The sequence below is a fragment of the Emydura macquarii genome, unplaced genomic scaffold (assembly GCF_026122565.2).
Source record: "Emydura macquarii macquarii isolate MOO-44397 ecotype Brisbane River unplaced genomic scaffold, CSIRO-AGI_Emac_v2 contig_1790, whole genome shotgun sequence".
Classification (NCBI taxonomy): domain Eukaryota; kingdom Metazoa; phylum Chordata; order Testudines; family Chelidae; genus Emydura; species Emydura macquarii.
Genome location: NW_027131927.1, coordinates 23,490,457 through 23,506,582, shown reverse-complemented (window position 1 = coordinate 23,506,582; position 16,126 = coordinate 23,490,457). Strand labels below are relative to the sequence as shown.

At 42.6% G+C, this 16,126-nt stretch overlaps 1 protein-coding gene across 1 annotated transcript in view; it reads left to right on the top strand.

Moving 5' to 3' along the window:
* The first annotated feature begins 2,674 nt into the window (after nt 1-2,674).
* The window catches only part of MAPK10 (mitogen-activated protein kinase 10), a 314,249-nt gene continuing 300,797 nt past the window's right edge, over nt 2,675-16,126 (top strand). The window contains exon 1 of the mRNA XM_067557119.1: nt 2,675-2,773. The gene's annotated coding sequence lies outside the window, so the exon portion shown is untranslated. The remainder of the gene's footprint in view (nt 2,774-16,126) is intronic.

Genomic DNA, 16,126 nt, shown 5'->3' with positions numbered 1-16,126 from the left:
GTCATGCTTCTATTTCACACTGTATAAAGAAATCAGGCCTGTTTTAATGGAAAACAATAAAAAACACTAACTAAGTATGAAAGATTCTGATACCACCAGAAAAACAAATGATATGAATATTAACCTGCTAGTAAAATACATAAACACTGTAACTTGTATCTCTATCTAATTGAAATAGAAAGCTGTATATGTGAGAAAATTGGGGTCCAATTTACTGACTAGCCACTCAACTTTATTTCCCTGGTGATCATTCCTAATTAGAAGACCAGTATTGTTGTACTGCAAAGAGGAGTTTGTAATAATATTCAAGGGTTGGATTGCTAGCTGTTGGAGTTAGAGGTGGTTTTGTTTATTATCCTGTTGGCTGGCTGCTGGTGCCGGAAGGCAAATGCTAGTGAGAAAGAAATGTAAACCAATGTTATGAGGGTTTGTTCAATTGAAAGCCAGTCCTTTGCAGAGGCATCAGTGTTCACAAAGGTAATGTGACTTCCTTTTAGAGAATGTGAGAGAATGGTCCAGGGCTACTAATTTGACTCAGTCAAATCAACTTCTCCTCTTCCTCCATAATGAGCCTCCACATAACAGCTGACCTTTGCACAGTGTAAAGCCCATATCCATGCACCACTGGGTTTGTTTAGCAGCTCCTCACCCTCTACATCAATTCTTTACTTTCACGACCCACCCATGAACTCCCTCCCTCATATTACAAATCCTTCTTTGTGCCTGCTGTTTTTAATTCCTATCCAGTCCCAGGCATATGGCCATAGATGATGCTACAAGTCCCTATGAATGCCCAACTTGGATAGCTCCTCCATGTCCTTCTGGTATTCTAGTCTCTCCTTCCTTCAAGTTCTATTATCCTCACTCTGTTTGGGATTTTTAAATGCAAAACCTGTAATTTTCCATGTTTCTATATTCAGGGGAAAATAACAGAGCCCTCCTGTGTCACATCTAATATCAGTAATATCCTACAGATGATACCTGTGACAGGGTCTGTTTGTCTCTAGTCCCAGCACTACTTTATTCTCAGTTGCAGGCCAGAATGGGTGGAATTCTGGGAGTGGAACTTTCCAGAACTGTCAGGAATTCAGACTGTCACAGTGAGGAATACTGGGAAGGCATGTTGGAGGATATAAACAGCTCCCTTCTCTCAGAATAGAGGGGGGAAGGAGGAAGATTTCTTGTGGAGACTTCCCAGGAAAGAAGCAGGAGCTTTATGTCTCTGTAGTCCAAAAGCAATTTAAAAAACAAACAAACAAAAAAACAAACCAGGTAAGAGAGCCAAGACACTTCCTTCTCTGACTAAGAGCCAGGTCTCAAGAGGGAAATTCTGGGATAATGGCAAAGCAAAGAGAGATGTGGGGAGACATGATGCACATTTCAGCGTCGAGAGCACCAAGGTTATACAGCTCATGGTAGAGGATGGGCATAAGCTGCCACTGAAGAGGGATGTCCCTGTAGTGAGGGAGAATATCTTGTGCAGGAAGAGCAGACATGGGTAAAGAATTGCTTCTGTCTGAACTTCTATTTTCTTTACTTTTCTTACATGGGAAGGGGTGAAGTTTTAGCTTAGCCAGAGGGATTAACAACCCAATCAACACGAGAGACCCAGACAGCAGCCACACTTCCAGGAACATCAAAAAATCCATTGCAACATAACCATCTGATCACGTATTGCTTAGCCATAAGGAAGGATCCAGAGACCTCAGTGAAATTATCCTTTTCCGCTTCCACCCCGTGACCTGGGGCAGTGGAGCAGAAGCAGTCAGCTTCTGGGGGCTGCAGAGCTCTCAGGGCAGGGTAGGGTGGCAGCTCTCAGCAGCTGTGGGGACCCCCTGTTCCAAGCTACTTCTGGGGGCCCCATTGCTGTCAGCCTAGGTGGTTAGCAGGGACCCCAGGGCTCTGAGCCTATAGTGCAGGTAGCAACTCCTTGGGTCCAACCTGCTGGCCACGCTGTTGTCAGCTGGAGTGGGTGTGGTGGGGCCCCCCCAGCTCTGAACACTGCCCGTAGCAGGGACTCTGTTGCTGTGAGCCAGGGTGGGTGGCAGGGAGCCCACGGCTCAGAGCCGCTGGGGGAGGGGGGGAAGACAGGTGCTCCAAGCTGTGACCTTGCAGCTCCCAGCCACCACGGACAGCAGGGGAACCCAGAGCTCCTAGCTACTGTGTGGGGAGCCCAGAGCTCCGAGCTGGGACCTCACAGGGGGACTCTGAGATGCGCAGCTCCCTACCACTATGGTTGGAGAAAGGAGCCCAGAGCTCAGCTGGCCCCTGCAGAGCCCATGCAGGGGGCCCCCACAGCTTCAAGCTACCACAGCAGGGGGGAGGGGGATAGGTGACCCATGTGATGGAGCACTGAGCCTCCAGAGCAGGGGTGCTAGCCCTCACCTTCATCTATTCCTGTCCTGCAAGTTTGGGCTCTTATCCCTATCCTCCCCCTTTTGAGACTGAGTGTGTAAATTACCTCGTGGAGGAGCACAATGATATAACAAGGAAGATGTGGGGGCAGGGGAAAGAGCTGGATTAGGCCAGGTGGGCCCAATTAGCTAATTAGGTTGCAAGCAGGGAAGATTTAGGTTGTGGGCAGCTAATTAAGGACACTCCAGGCTCACCTGTTCAGGAACAGGCAGGGCCTAGATAAAACCAGATAGCCAGCTATAGGGAGTAGGGCTGCTGCGAAAAGCTGTAGGGAACCAAACTGTAGTTACTCCCTGATGGGGGAGGGGGGGAAGAGAAGAGTGGGAGGTTAGAAAGCCTAGGGAGATGCTGGCTAGAGGTAAGACTGTATAGGGCCTGTGGCTACTGATTATAAGGTTTCTGGGCTGGACCTAATATCGAGGCTGAGTCTGGGTTTCCCTACTCCCTATGGAAGGGAGTGGTAGAGGTGTCGGAGCAGAGCGGTGCAAGACTGGCTGAGAGAACACACGCTATCTGAACTAATCCTCAGGAGAGCTAGCAGGAGGTGCTGCTGGCAGTGAATGGATTCTGTAACAGGCACCGGTAACACACTCAGTTTCTGAGTACAGTAAGTCTGATTTGGTAGTGATGATGGGAGGAAGCAATAACAGATTTATTTTTGCTTTGTCTCTGGAGTGTATTTATGAACTTCTATTATGACTGGCTTATCGTGGGGAATAGGTCAGATAGCAATAAGGTGAGAACTATGGTCAGTGACTCAGCTCCTTTATCACAATGAACTGCCTGCCTTAAGGGTAAACTTTTTCTATACAAGAGACAGTTTTTTTTGGGAGCCAATCCCAGAGTGCAGTATGAACTCAGAAGAAATAAGAATCACAGACCTCACCACCTTACACTCTTTGCACATGGAGCAGATTATTGACATTGACTTTAATAATATAAATGTATAGTGGCATGTATCTAAAAGAAAACTACATTGCACATACAACTTTCCTCCAGGGAGACAATTAGATGTGATGTTAGTTGTGTGGCTTAATGCACTATTGAGAAGCACCTGGGTACTACAGTGAGGATGGCATAATAAGTCTCTGATCCTTTTAATATTAGTGCAAAATATTCAAGTTTATGGCTTTTGCCTCGTTCCTTGTTTGTGGGAGCACAGTCACTCATTTGCAGTATAGAGGTACTTTGGTGCAGTAGCAGAACTAAATCTACATTGACGCTTTAGTAAAGGTTTTTTTCAGTCATCAGTTGCAGCAGGATTTTCCAGACCTCCAAAAACAATATTTAGTTGTGTTGTCTACAACACTAGCATTCTAGCTCACCATATGTGTGACCAGCAAAGGTTCTGTCCTTTTCTACCCCAAAACACAGCAGTATATAATCTGATAGTGAAAACTATGGAGGGTCACAGATCCATTCAGAAAGGTACAGTTTGCTAATCTGACAGCATCTCTTCTCTAACAAAGGTTCAATACTTAGTCTCCAGAGGGGTGGAGCAGAGATGGAGGGGGGAAAAGGGAGGGAAACAGGGACACTAATTTAAATGTTTTGACAGCCCAGTCAAAAGTGAATTGCCTGAGGCTGCTATACACTTTAACTCCTGCTGGCTGAGTGAGACTCCTAATTAATTTCCTTTCTGTGTATTCTGTGCTCCCTCTGGAATATGCACTTTAAAAAGCTGACTGTATTGAGCTGCTCTAAGCTTCTGGTAACTGAAAAACACCCATTCCCAAAAATAGAGGAAGCAGCTCTGAGGTGATGAGGTGAGCAAGAAAGTGAATGTGCCTGAATTCGCTCTTATGTGTAGGAGTAGCAATTAATGATATAGATGTTAAATGCATCCCTTTTAAAATCTCATTGCACAAAAAGAGGTTATCCAAGACTGTTAATGCTGCACCTCAGTTCTTTTGGAGCAGAAGTCCTTTAAAACTTTTTGTATTGTGGAACACCAGCGAACAGAAGCTGCTTCATGTATCACTTCCCTGCTATTTGTAGTTCCATAACATGCATGTCAATTATCAATATTCTTCACAGGCAAAGATGATATTGAGAAAGCAGTTAATGTACCACCTGGAAACAAGGGAGTAAACGCACCATATGACCAGCCAGCTCTCCATGGATTACCAGCAAGCATGCTGGGAACTTACCAGTGGCCCCTACACCACAGTTTGGAGCTTTCAGAGCACTAGTGCTCTGAAGCATTATTTCAGCTGGGGTAAATTGTCATGGATTCATAGGCTCTGCTGAAGTCATGACAGTTTACACTGGGTGAGGATCTGCCCTAAGAGCTTGAACAGCTTCTCCCCACACCCCCAAGTAACTTTAATAGTGAAGAGGAAGCCAATTGCACTCTAGGCAGAGTTGACTCATTTAACTAAACTATGGCAGCCTTTGGGTGCTATCATAATTTAAATATTTACTAATATCAAGGTGGATTGATTTAAGGCATCAAGTGGAAAGCCTTGATTTAAATCACCAGCTTTTCTATTTGTGCTTCAGTTCTTCTCAAAAGCAAGATGCAGTCTCATTGGTTAATATAACCATTTAAAAATGTTGATTTACAACTAAATAGTACCAAATCTAGTGCAAGGACCATCTTTTTGCTATCTAGGAGAGAAAATTATAACTATCTGCATGTATTTAAGTGATTATATAGATTAATATTTTCAGATTCTTATTGTACATTTTTAATACGTGGGAAAATGGTGAATGTTGCTTATTTACTAGATAACTTTCTGCTCATGATTTGCATCAAGATGAAATAGGATGGCAATGGTAATTTAATTAAACACACTAAAAGCATATAAAATATATTTTTATTAAACAAAACAACCTTAAATATTTTAGATACATTTCTCTTATCAAACTTGTTTCACATTTATGACCTAATTATAAGAAGTTTAGGCCTTAACATATTTTGTATTAAGATTTCATTTTAAACAGGTTTATTTTTACAAAGAGAAACTTTTTATAATTTAACAAAATAAAAAATCCAATTTGAATAAAAATAATCAATTTTTTAAAAAAAATCATTGATTTTTATCCACCCTGAATAATTGCTGTAAGAGTCATGCTCTATTTCCTTTGGTTAAATGCTGTTTGTTGCAGGTAAAGAAAATAAGATTCTCTATTGCTGCAATAAGAAATTAATGTACTCTTTGAGTAGAGGAGTGGGGAGGGAATTAGTGTTCTGTAAATGTGTGCTTCCCCTTTTCCTCAAGGAATTCATGTAAGACACTTTACATGCAATACAGTTCCAGTTCTGTGCCCCCAGAACACACTCAATAGCTCTGTTTGCATTACTCTGTTATGATGCACTCATAGGGCATATACAGTAAACTTAAGTTGTGATAGTATTTTATTTCTTGATAAATAGCTGCTGTGCTGCTTTCTAAGGAAATTTAAACAAAGTACTAATTTTACTGAAAGGTCTTTTACCTGAAACTCACTCTTAGCAAAAATGTCATTTCCTCTGCAGTGTGGAGAGAACCTTAAATTTTGGTTTCCATTTTTAAGTGGCACACAGACATGCCCTCAGTTGGTCAACATAAAACTGTAATGCAGACACCATTACAATATTGCTGTAATTACACAATTTTATGCTTCAGGCAAACAAAGGCTTTCAATCCCTTAACCTGGTTTTTCCAGCCTACAACCAAATATCTGTATTCAACAAAAACAATCAACATAAAATGGGCTGACAAGTGGTGATCTCATTGTTTTTAAAACATCAGTTTCCAACTTACGAATGATAGTTATAAAACAAATCGTTTTTGAATCATGGTTGTAAATTGTATATTGATTTTAAAATACAGACAGCACCACAAGAGACAGGGGATCATGAATACATAATGAAGTGATTAAGTATTAGAAACAGAAAATGGAGAGTTTCCATCCGGATGCAAACTTATTTAAGAACGGTTATGGTGTAAGGTAATAGCCTTAACATGTAGGAGCTGGAGCTACAGCAGTCTTGGCAATAAAATGCCATTGACTGAGCATCTGAGTGCCTCAGCACAGGATGTGCGTGTTTGGTTGTGTTTGTATGTTGCTTAGCATTCTGGATCCTAATACTTACTTGGAGCCCTAAGTGCTACTGCAATACAAATGTTCCTACTATCTTTTGTTCCAAGTTGCACTACTGTGAATTTAAAGTATATCTATGCTATAGTGTGACCCAGACCTTGAGATCAGGGGGCCTAATAATTTAAGAGGAGATATTTGGTATCTTGTCTCTGCTGTCTTAGAGGGTACCATGTTGAGAAAATGCTGCAACTAGGATAAGGGTAAATCCGGATACCTGAGGCTCAGTGTCATGAAGCTAATCCACTATTCATTCTGTGTATGGATAATAAAATAACCTACCAATGAAAATTTGGGACACAGGTGTACTCAGGCATGAGAGTGAATGGATTGTAAAAGAGGGAAGAGCTTGTACATATCAACAACCTTGAGGCTGGCCAAATAGAGGTATGCATATTAACAGGGCATATTGAGGCATTAGAGAAAGAGAACAGAGTGCAGGGTGCAAGGGTAACCTTAATTCTGCATTTCTTTGTTTTCAGAAGTTTGTTTTGCTCAACTGAACATTCTGCAAGGGGGCGACATACTCTCAAGCAACTTTAACTCCACGTTAATGTAGTTTTTTTGCCACTGAATTTCCTAGTGGTTTTAAAAAAAAAAACAAACCAAAAAACAGGAAAAATGTTGATAGGAGTTATTTAGGGTGTTGTACATGTCACATCCCGCAATTAGCACACTGAGTCAGCCCCCCCCTCCACCTATGTCCTACCAGCTCTTTCTCGGCACACCTCCCACGCCATGTCCTATCCCTACTGTGGTACCTAGGCCTTCCTACCGTAAGCAGGGGCTGCATCTCCCTGAAGTCTTCACTCACTGCTATACAAACATTTCTATTGCCATCACTCTCCTCGTTCCAATAATCTGACTTGCATCCAATGCTGGAGCAAAGGACAAGGATGTACTGGTGGAATATCTGTGTGATACAAGGGGGGGAAGTGCACTGGCAGCAGAGGGATACAGAGGGGGCTGGGGATCAAGGTGGCTGGGTGTGCACTGACAGAGCTGTGGGGTGCAGTGATAAAGGTGGGGTAAAGGGTAGGGGAGTGCACTGACAGAACTGGAGGGTACCTCTCTGACTTCAACTACCATCCATCCTCCCCCCCCTTATCTATTCTCCCTCTCTTCCCTCTCAGGAAGTATTCACAAGTCTAATTTTTCTTCCTGAATATTTTTATCACACTTTCCCCCAAAATAAAGTTGCCACCCAGGACTGTCAATGTCCAGTAGCTTAGGCCTTGTCCACACTAATAGCGTTGCAAGTTATAGCAATGGTCAAAAAGCACTATAATTACAATGTTTTTGCCTGTTCACATGGCACTCGTGTCACCGAAACACATTCACAGTTGGTGCTCTAGCATCCACAGTGGGAGCAGTGCAGTGTGGGCATCTATCCCACTGTGCGACTTGCCACTTTGTCCCACTAGGAGTTGTGGGAAGGTGGAGGGGATCACAGTGCATCATGGGTGTGAGCTTACCGTCCATGATGCAGTGATTTCCATCCCGTCATTCCATGGGTTTCTGGTTACATTTTTGTGGTGTTTTTTCAACAGCCATTGTTTGCTATGTGCTCACTATCTCTATCTGAAAGGATGGAACCTGCACTGTTCTCTACTGTTAATGTTTTGAACACATCGTGGCTGTTCCTGCAGTATATCAGGAGCTCCCAATCGGAACAGGAATCCGAGGCACCTGACCTGCTGTGTGGTATGCAAACAAACAACATTGGATTACTGTGTGCATTCATGGAGCATCTGCACACAGTACACCGTTGCTTTTGGGTGCATGGAATAAGTACTGAGTGGTGGAATTGTGTCATTATGCAGGTCTGGAATGACAAGCAGTGGCTGCACAGTTCAAAGGCACAAAGCCACCTTAACGAAACTCTAGGCGGAGCTTGCTTCTGCCCTGTGGAGCAAGGACACCAGAATGAAAACTGCCCTCTCGGTGGAGAAGAATGTGGTGATTGCCATGTGGAAGCTGGCAACTCCAGACTTCTACTGGTTGATTGTTAATCAGTTTGGAGTTGGAAGTCCAATACTGGCGCTGTTATCACAAATGTGCAGGGCCATTAATGGCATTCTGCTACAACGAACGGAGTCTTGGAAATGTGTGTGAAATAGTGGATGGCTTTGCAGTGATGGGATTCCCTAATTGTGGTGGGGCAATAGAGGGCACGCATATCCCAATTTTGGCCCCGGGCCATCTTGCAACAGAGTACATCAATAGAAAGGGGTACTTCTCTATGGTACTGCAGGCACCTATGGATCACCATGGGCATTTCCCAGACATCAACGCGGCTTGGTCAGGGAAGGTGCATGATGCACACATCTTCAGGAACGCTGTTATATACAGAAAGCTGCAAGGAGGGACTTTCTTTCCAGACCAAAAGATTCTAATGGTGGATGTTGAAGTGCCCATAGTGATCCTGGGAGACCCAGCCTACCCCTTACTGCCGTGGCTCATAAAGCCTGATGAAGGCAACTTGGATAACAGCAAGGAATGTGTCAGTAACAGGTTGAGCAGGTGCTGAATGACCATTTAATGTGCATTTGACAGATTAAGAGCTCACTGGCAATGCGTTTTATGACAGGTTAGAGCTCCAGTGAGGAAAATATTCCCATGGCAATAGCTGCCTACTCTATGCTGTATAACATTTATGAAGCTAAGGGTGAAAAGTTTTCCCGCTGGGTTGAGTGCAGAGATTGATCATTGCTGCTGGCAATGAACAACCAGATGTCGGGGCTATTAGAGGGGCACAGTGGGAATCAGGGAGGCCTTAAGCAACTATTTTGACAATGAGCACCAACAGCACCGCCATGCTATGATTGCTAGCCCACTTGCACTGTATATCAGGTAAGCTGCAGCCACCATGTGCAAGAGACAAAGACTGCTTATCCTTTACAGTATGTCTTTATTAAATAACAATTATTCACAACACACACACACAGCTGGTAGAAAGCAGTGTGGGCTATGACAGCTGGGTGTAAGTCCAGCTATCGTTCTGGAAGCTGTCTGAAGGGTTGAAGTGACAAGGGTACCAAGACAGGCCAGGAGTTTAATGCGAATGTGTGGAAAGCATTCTGTATTGGCTGCAAGGAGGTGGTGAGCACGCATGAATTCAGTCTGCAGCTTTGAGTGACTTTAGCAGCTCTTAGCTCTTCCATGGCTTTTATCATCACTCCTGGTTTTCCTTTCTCTCTTGCCTATCCATTTTCTGATTTTCATTTTTTTATTTATTTTTTTGGACAGTTTCCATACCCCCCTTAGAGAACTGGAAGAGTTCTTGGAACATAGCCTCTTTGCTTCTCCATGGTTGTCTTCTTATCAGCTGCTGGTGTATAGGGGTTTCCCCTCAAGGGCTCATCTGTAGAAGCACAATGAACAGAAACTTGATTGTCAGTGAACTAACAGTATTGATTCATTACTGTAAAATACACATTTTTCTCACTGTCCCCTGGGAAGCACACAGCTCAGTGATCACCCGTAGCATGGTCAGTTGTGCCTGAGGGAAGGAGGCACTCAAGCTGGGGAAAAGATCCTGGTGGCTGTTTGGGGTATTGGGGTAGATAGGGACAACATTTCAAATGCCATCATTTTCCACAGGGGGGCCATAGAAGCTGATAGCTCTCTCCTAGCAGAGATGCTAGGGTGCATTTCCTCCAGGTGAGCAGCTTCAAACTGGGTCCCTATGCTGCTCACTTGTCTGCTGTTTTGGTCCCTGCACAAGTGATTGCTGATTAGCATAGGAAAGCTTCCTACAACAGGAAGAAATCAAGCAGCTCTACCGAGGAATCTCTAGCAGAGAATTGGTGAGTACCTTCAGGAAAGTTTCCTAGGGATCTCTGGAGGATTCCTGTGAAATCTCGGTGTTCATTTACATTCTCTTATGTTGCACTGCCTAATTGCACAGGGGAATGGGAAAACACATGCAAACACAGCTACTTTTGTGCATTTCTATCCCTTCAACCAGCTGCATAATGCAACAAAGCAAAGGACAGATGTACCTCATGTAACTGAGCAGCATCACCTCAAAAAATAACTTACCCGAGCTCCCCTCTCCTGCATGCCAGAGCTGGATCTGGCTTGAACCCTCTGGGGTCGAGAAGAGGTCCTGGCTCCCCACATCACCGAATGACCCACTCCTCTGCTCTGCATTGTCCTCCAACTCGACCTCCTCATCCACAACTTCTTCGTTGGTTGAGTCTGGTGTCCACTGCCTCCTGGCCCATGGAGGTATCCTCTTGGCTGTGGAGGTGGGATTGCTGCTTCTTATAGAAGTGGCAGGTCTTTGGCTGTGCACCAAGGGTGTAAGGGTTTGATTCCCTAGCCTTTTGGTACCTCTGCCACAGCTCCTTAATTTCCACACTGCAGTATGTCCCATTTATAGCCCTTTTCCGCCATGCCACAAGAAATCTGACTAGGTATCAAAGTTCCGTCGGCTGGAGTGGAGTTGAGACTGCATTGCCTCCTCTTCCCAAATGCTGATCAGATGAAGCTTTGGTGTGCTTCAAATGGGGGAGTGTTTGATGAGTGGAGCTGCTATGGCCAGTTAGGAAGATGTGATGTGAGCTCTTCATGCCAACCAAGATGGAAGTGGAATTTCAAAAATTCCTGGGACCTTAAAGGGTGAGGGGTGGTTGGCTGTATGGTAGCGGAGTTCAAACTAATGGCCAGAGCAGTCAGGATGGTCATTGTGGGACATCTCCTGGAGGCCATTTACCACAATATAACCAAGTACAGTGTCTACATTGATGCTTTGTCACTAAAAGTCTGGTGCAAAAAGTTCTATGCCTCTTGTCAAGGTGGTTTTATTTTTATTGCAAAATCAGGGGAGTTGGATCAGCGGGAGATGGGATTGTAGTGTGTAAACCACCACTGTTTTGATGCAAAAAGCTGGGTGGTGTAGACCAGCCCTTAGTCTTTGGTCCTTTGGTTTAAGGTGTGGGGAGGTTGTGATTAATTTATCCTTAGATGTGTTAAACGGAGAGCTCTGTGATTCATCCAGTCACTAGTACCTCTCATCTGAAAAGTACAACATGACAGAAGGAAGCTCTTATTCTTATTGGGGGGAGGGATCCTGTAACTTGAGGCACCTTTAGTCAAATGACCCCAAATTTGGATCACTAATGGTATCGGTGCCCCCCATGAAGCACACCAGATTTCAAGTAATTCAATTAACCATTCAGATTTTAGAGCACTTACAAGAGTTGAGCTATAAAGCGTATACAATGGAAGGAGTGGAAACCCTATAGCTGTTTTTGTATATTGGTGCATAAACACTAAAAATGTCATTTCCTCCCCCTCCTACGCTCCCCCCCCCTTAAATACCATTCTCAGTTTGGGTTACCTAAAGATTTGAATGCCATACACTACTCGGGATAAAACTTGAATTGAAGCTATTTTGCCTTGCAATATAGCAATAGTTGGAGCTCTAGCTCTATGCAACCCTCTTGCCTCTCCAACCAACAAACATACCCAAAAAACCCAGCTAGAAACTTTTTTTAAAAATGGCTATTTCTTTCAGAGCTTGTGTCTCTGCAACTTTTGGTTGAAATGACTCCAGATTTGGGCCACCAACCCTACCCTGCACCCTTTTGAGACCCACCAAATTTCAAAGAAATCCAACTAGCTTGATTTTTTTAGAGAACTTAGAAAGTTTGGCCTTTAAACTGATGTCATGATGCAATTTAATTACAGGAGTTCTTTAATGCAACTGTACTTAAAGGCACTGGAAGCCTTGGAGTTGCCAGAAATCCTTGAGGATTTGGTAGTCTGTTCTGGGAGGGAGGGTGTCTCTGATGCAAAGATTCTATATGCTTAGTGAATTTTTATATTTACCTCTTGCATTCACGTGACAGATATGGGTTTTGGTTTTTTTTAGTTTTTCTTAAGTAAGATGTAAAAATATTTTAGGGTAAAAATGACAAACTTTCATATCTTGCTCCATTGCACACATTTGTAAACTGGACCTAGTATTGTTTCCTGGATTTATTTGTTTTGTTAAAGAAAAATGTTGGATAAATTTGTAATTGGATCTAATATGAAAGCACCATCTTATCATAAATATTCCCTAACCTAACATTAGGAATCTTTGAAAGACAAAATTGCTTACTTTTACTGATTCCATTTTCTCTTGGAAGTAAGTTTCCTAGGTGATGTGACTGGGAGGAGAGGTTTTAGTGGGGTTTTGGTAGGAAGAAAAACGTTCTCTGGGTGGGAGAAGGAGGTGAGGAAAATGGTGTTGAGGGTTTTCATTTTTTTTCAAAATAGGGAAATTAGTAGGACCCATAATCAAACCCCACATACCTTTTAAAACAATTCACATACCAGTATCTTGTTTGTTAGTACTTGAACTTTTTTGGCATCTCTAGAAGAGTAGAAATGTAATTGGTGCTTTTTCATGTTTATAATCTCCTATCATTGAGGCATCAACATCACACATGTTGCTGTAATTGCCATTAGAACAATATTTCTATGATTATACTGAGCCTGACATTGGAAAACATGGTAATTTGCCTTTACTGTATGAGAAGGTGTGGTACAACAAAGAGCCTGTTACAATGTGAGTAAGTGGATCAGCATAGCAGCTGACAAATGGGTAGCTAGACAATTTAACAGCACTCCTCTATGAAAGGTATAATTTCTTATTAATCTTGCTTAAAGATATAATTTTAATGAGGGTCATAAAGCAATGCTATGCCAGCAAGCATAGAAATGGCAACAGTTATCCCTTCCTGGCTTGCTAAGTCAGTCTTTTAGATTTGAATGGCCAACAACTGGCTGACCAGATGGTAATCACACTAAAAAGGAAACAGTTTATTTTATTTATTTATTTTCAAATTCCTCATAGTTGTTATGGTTTGCCCCAGGATTAACAGTGAATCTCTGCTGAAAAGTAGAGTTCCTGCAATGTGCAGCAAACATCTGCAATGCATGAAAGGAACAAACATGGATATTTTTCCAGTTGGCCATTCAGCCTTAACCATAAACTGTGCAGGACCAGCTGATTAGTATCTCAGTTCTTTTCTAGTCTGACTAAACAGTCATGCCTTTTCTGTTCAGACTCTGGCCTTCATACAAAGAGCATATCAAAGCTATAGGCGAAATTCTGACCTGAGGCTCTGTGAAACTACACATTCAGTGCAACCCTATTCACTTCAATAGAGTTTAATTGCAGAATCAAGGCAGCATTTAGCCTCAATCATTGCATTAGGCAGGGCTACAATATTAAGATTCATGTTGTGAATGAAGGGAATTTTGAAATCTCTCAATAGCAAAACTGGAGTGATAGAAATTTCCACAGCTTTTTACATACTGGCTCCTTGATGAAAACCTCAGAACTAATTTGCCTGGAAGTCCTTTATCTGCTTGTCATTCAAAGGTGGAAGACCAACTGGCCTCCTCAAAGGAAGGAGAGAAGACAGGCAATGGGAATGAGTGACAATGAGTGAAAAAAGTGAAATGAAAACTGGAGAGAGGAAAGAGCAAGAAATCTTTTTGAGAGGAATCATCTTCTTGCCGGTCACAGATTGGAAGGCTGCCATGAGAAAAGCCATTTACGGTATCAAGAGTGTAGCAGGAATGAAAAGTCTGGCACATGTTACCTGACCAAAGATAGGAAAACTGAAAGAAAATAGACTGATTTACAAAATATCTCGGAGTATCCATTCCATCTGCATTGGGGACTCAAATTTTCCAACAAACAGACTTCAGAGCATCAGACTCATTTCTCCCTGTAAGGCACAGCTTTACACTGATGCAGTGCCAGAGCTCCCAGCAGGAACCTTCCTGAGTTCCCTAGCATGCAGATACCTACTGGGAGGGAGCCACAGTGCCTTCCTCAGCACCCTGGTGGCACTATGTAGCATAAGGGGGTGAAACATGTGCTCTCCTCCTCAGTAACCTGCTCCTCTGGCCATCCTAGGGAGCATTGCATGGACCTATCTATTTCAGGATGGCTGTCTCATGTGGGACTGCTATCTCAGATGATCAAAGTAACAGCTCATGGATTTAATTGGGGAGGGCATTTTCAGGCAGGGATCCTTTAAATGTGAAACTTACTCCCCTAAGAGGTCTGATAGCTGATAAGTTGTTTGCCCTTCTGCTGCCCAACTTTTTCTTGGTGTGAATGGAATAGATGTAAGGAGGAGTAGGGGAGAATTCCCTATAGTTCTAGTGTATCAGAGGATTCTAGTATGGGTAGCGTTTCTATTGGATTTGACAATAGTTTTGCAAATAGTTTTCTCTCTTTTTCTCTGATATTTAGTCTTATCTGTAATTGTGCTTTGGGTATTTAGTTGTATTTCTAAAAAACTATGTGAATGAATAAACTATTATAAGAAACACAATCCTTGGAGATATTAGACCTTCTCTAAATTGCAATAGCAGAGGATGACCTTCTTGCCTCAGATATTTAAAACAGAACTGAGTATTTAATTTATGTCTAAAACATCTGATGTCCTCAAATAAGAGTGGTGGGAGCGGGGGAAATCTAGCTAAGTTATAATGAAGGGGAGAGAAGTATGCAAATAAGTAACTATAAAAAGAGCCAGTGGGTTGCTATATATTTCAAAGATTGAGTTAAACTTACTGTCTTTAAGTTGGCCTTGTCTTCACATGGAGCCTTAAGAGAGTGTTTATGAACTTTGTTTGAGTAATTTGACAAATTCAGTTTGATCAATATACTACTTGATTGATCTGATTACTTAACTGACTAACTCATTTTTGACTGTGGCTTTCTAGAGGTGATGTATTTCAGTATTGTAGAAGTCTTTTTCTAATGTGGTTCTTTCTACCATGAGAAGCATTTTGGAATCAAATGCTACTTTAGAAATATCATAAGAACAATAGAAGATGCAAGACCAAAACTAATAAAAATAAAATATAAAGCCAAATCCATCTTCTGGCACAGGAAGTCCATTTGCTGGCTCTTGGAGTGGGAGGGAGGGGGAAGGTAATCCAGATAAAACACTTGAATCTGTGGATCCACATACCTACAGTGACATGAGCAATGTACTTGTTTGAGAAAGAGGAGAATTAAAATGGTGGACCTAAATGATATAATATTGACTCAGTCTTATGGCTCGTTAATTTCAATATTTTATATCTCCTCTTTGGTAAAATCAAGAGGAAGATGGTTATGGTTTCAAAATGTAAATCATTTATGTAAATATTGGGGAAAATCCACTAAGCGCAGTTGTGCTTCTCCTTCTGTGAACCCATTTAATTCCACCATGGTGGTGCTTGGAGCACTGGGTGCTTGGGTCTCTGGTCTAACCCCTCATGGGAGCAGGACAACAGTGAAGTTTGGCAGGTGCGTACTGGTTAGCTGTACCATACAGGCACTGAATACCTCCTGCTCAGGCCTAATAGTGCAGAGGAACTAGGGGTTGGCTCTTCTGTACAGAGGCCCTGCATTGTTGGGAAACATCCTCAATTCCATGCTCAAAAAAGTTTGGATGAAAGGGACCCCTCTTTGTGCCCCAGCATCTCTATATGTGCTCCATCACCTTCCTCTTGTTCCCACAATAGCAGGTTTAATGTCTCCTTAGAGTGATTTCCCATCAAATGTAAGCTTAGTAGGAACAAATTCCTTCTTCTTGGGCCAAAAGGGGAGAAGCCATCA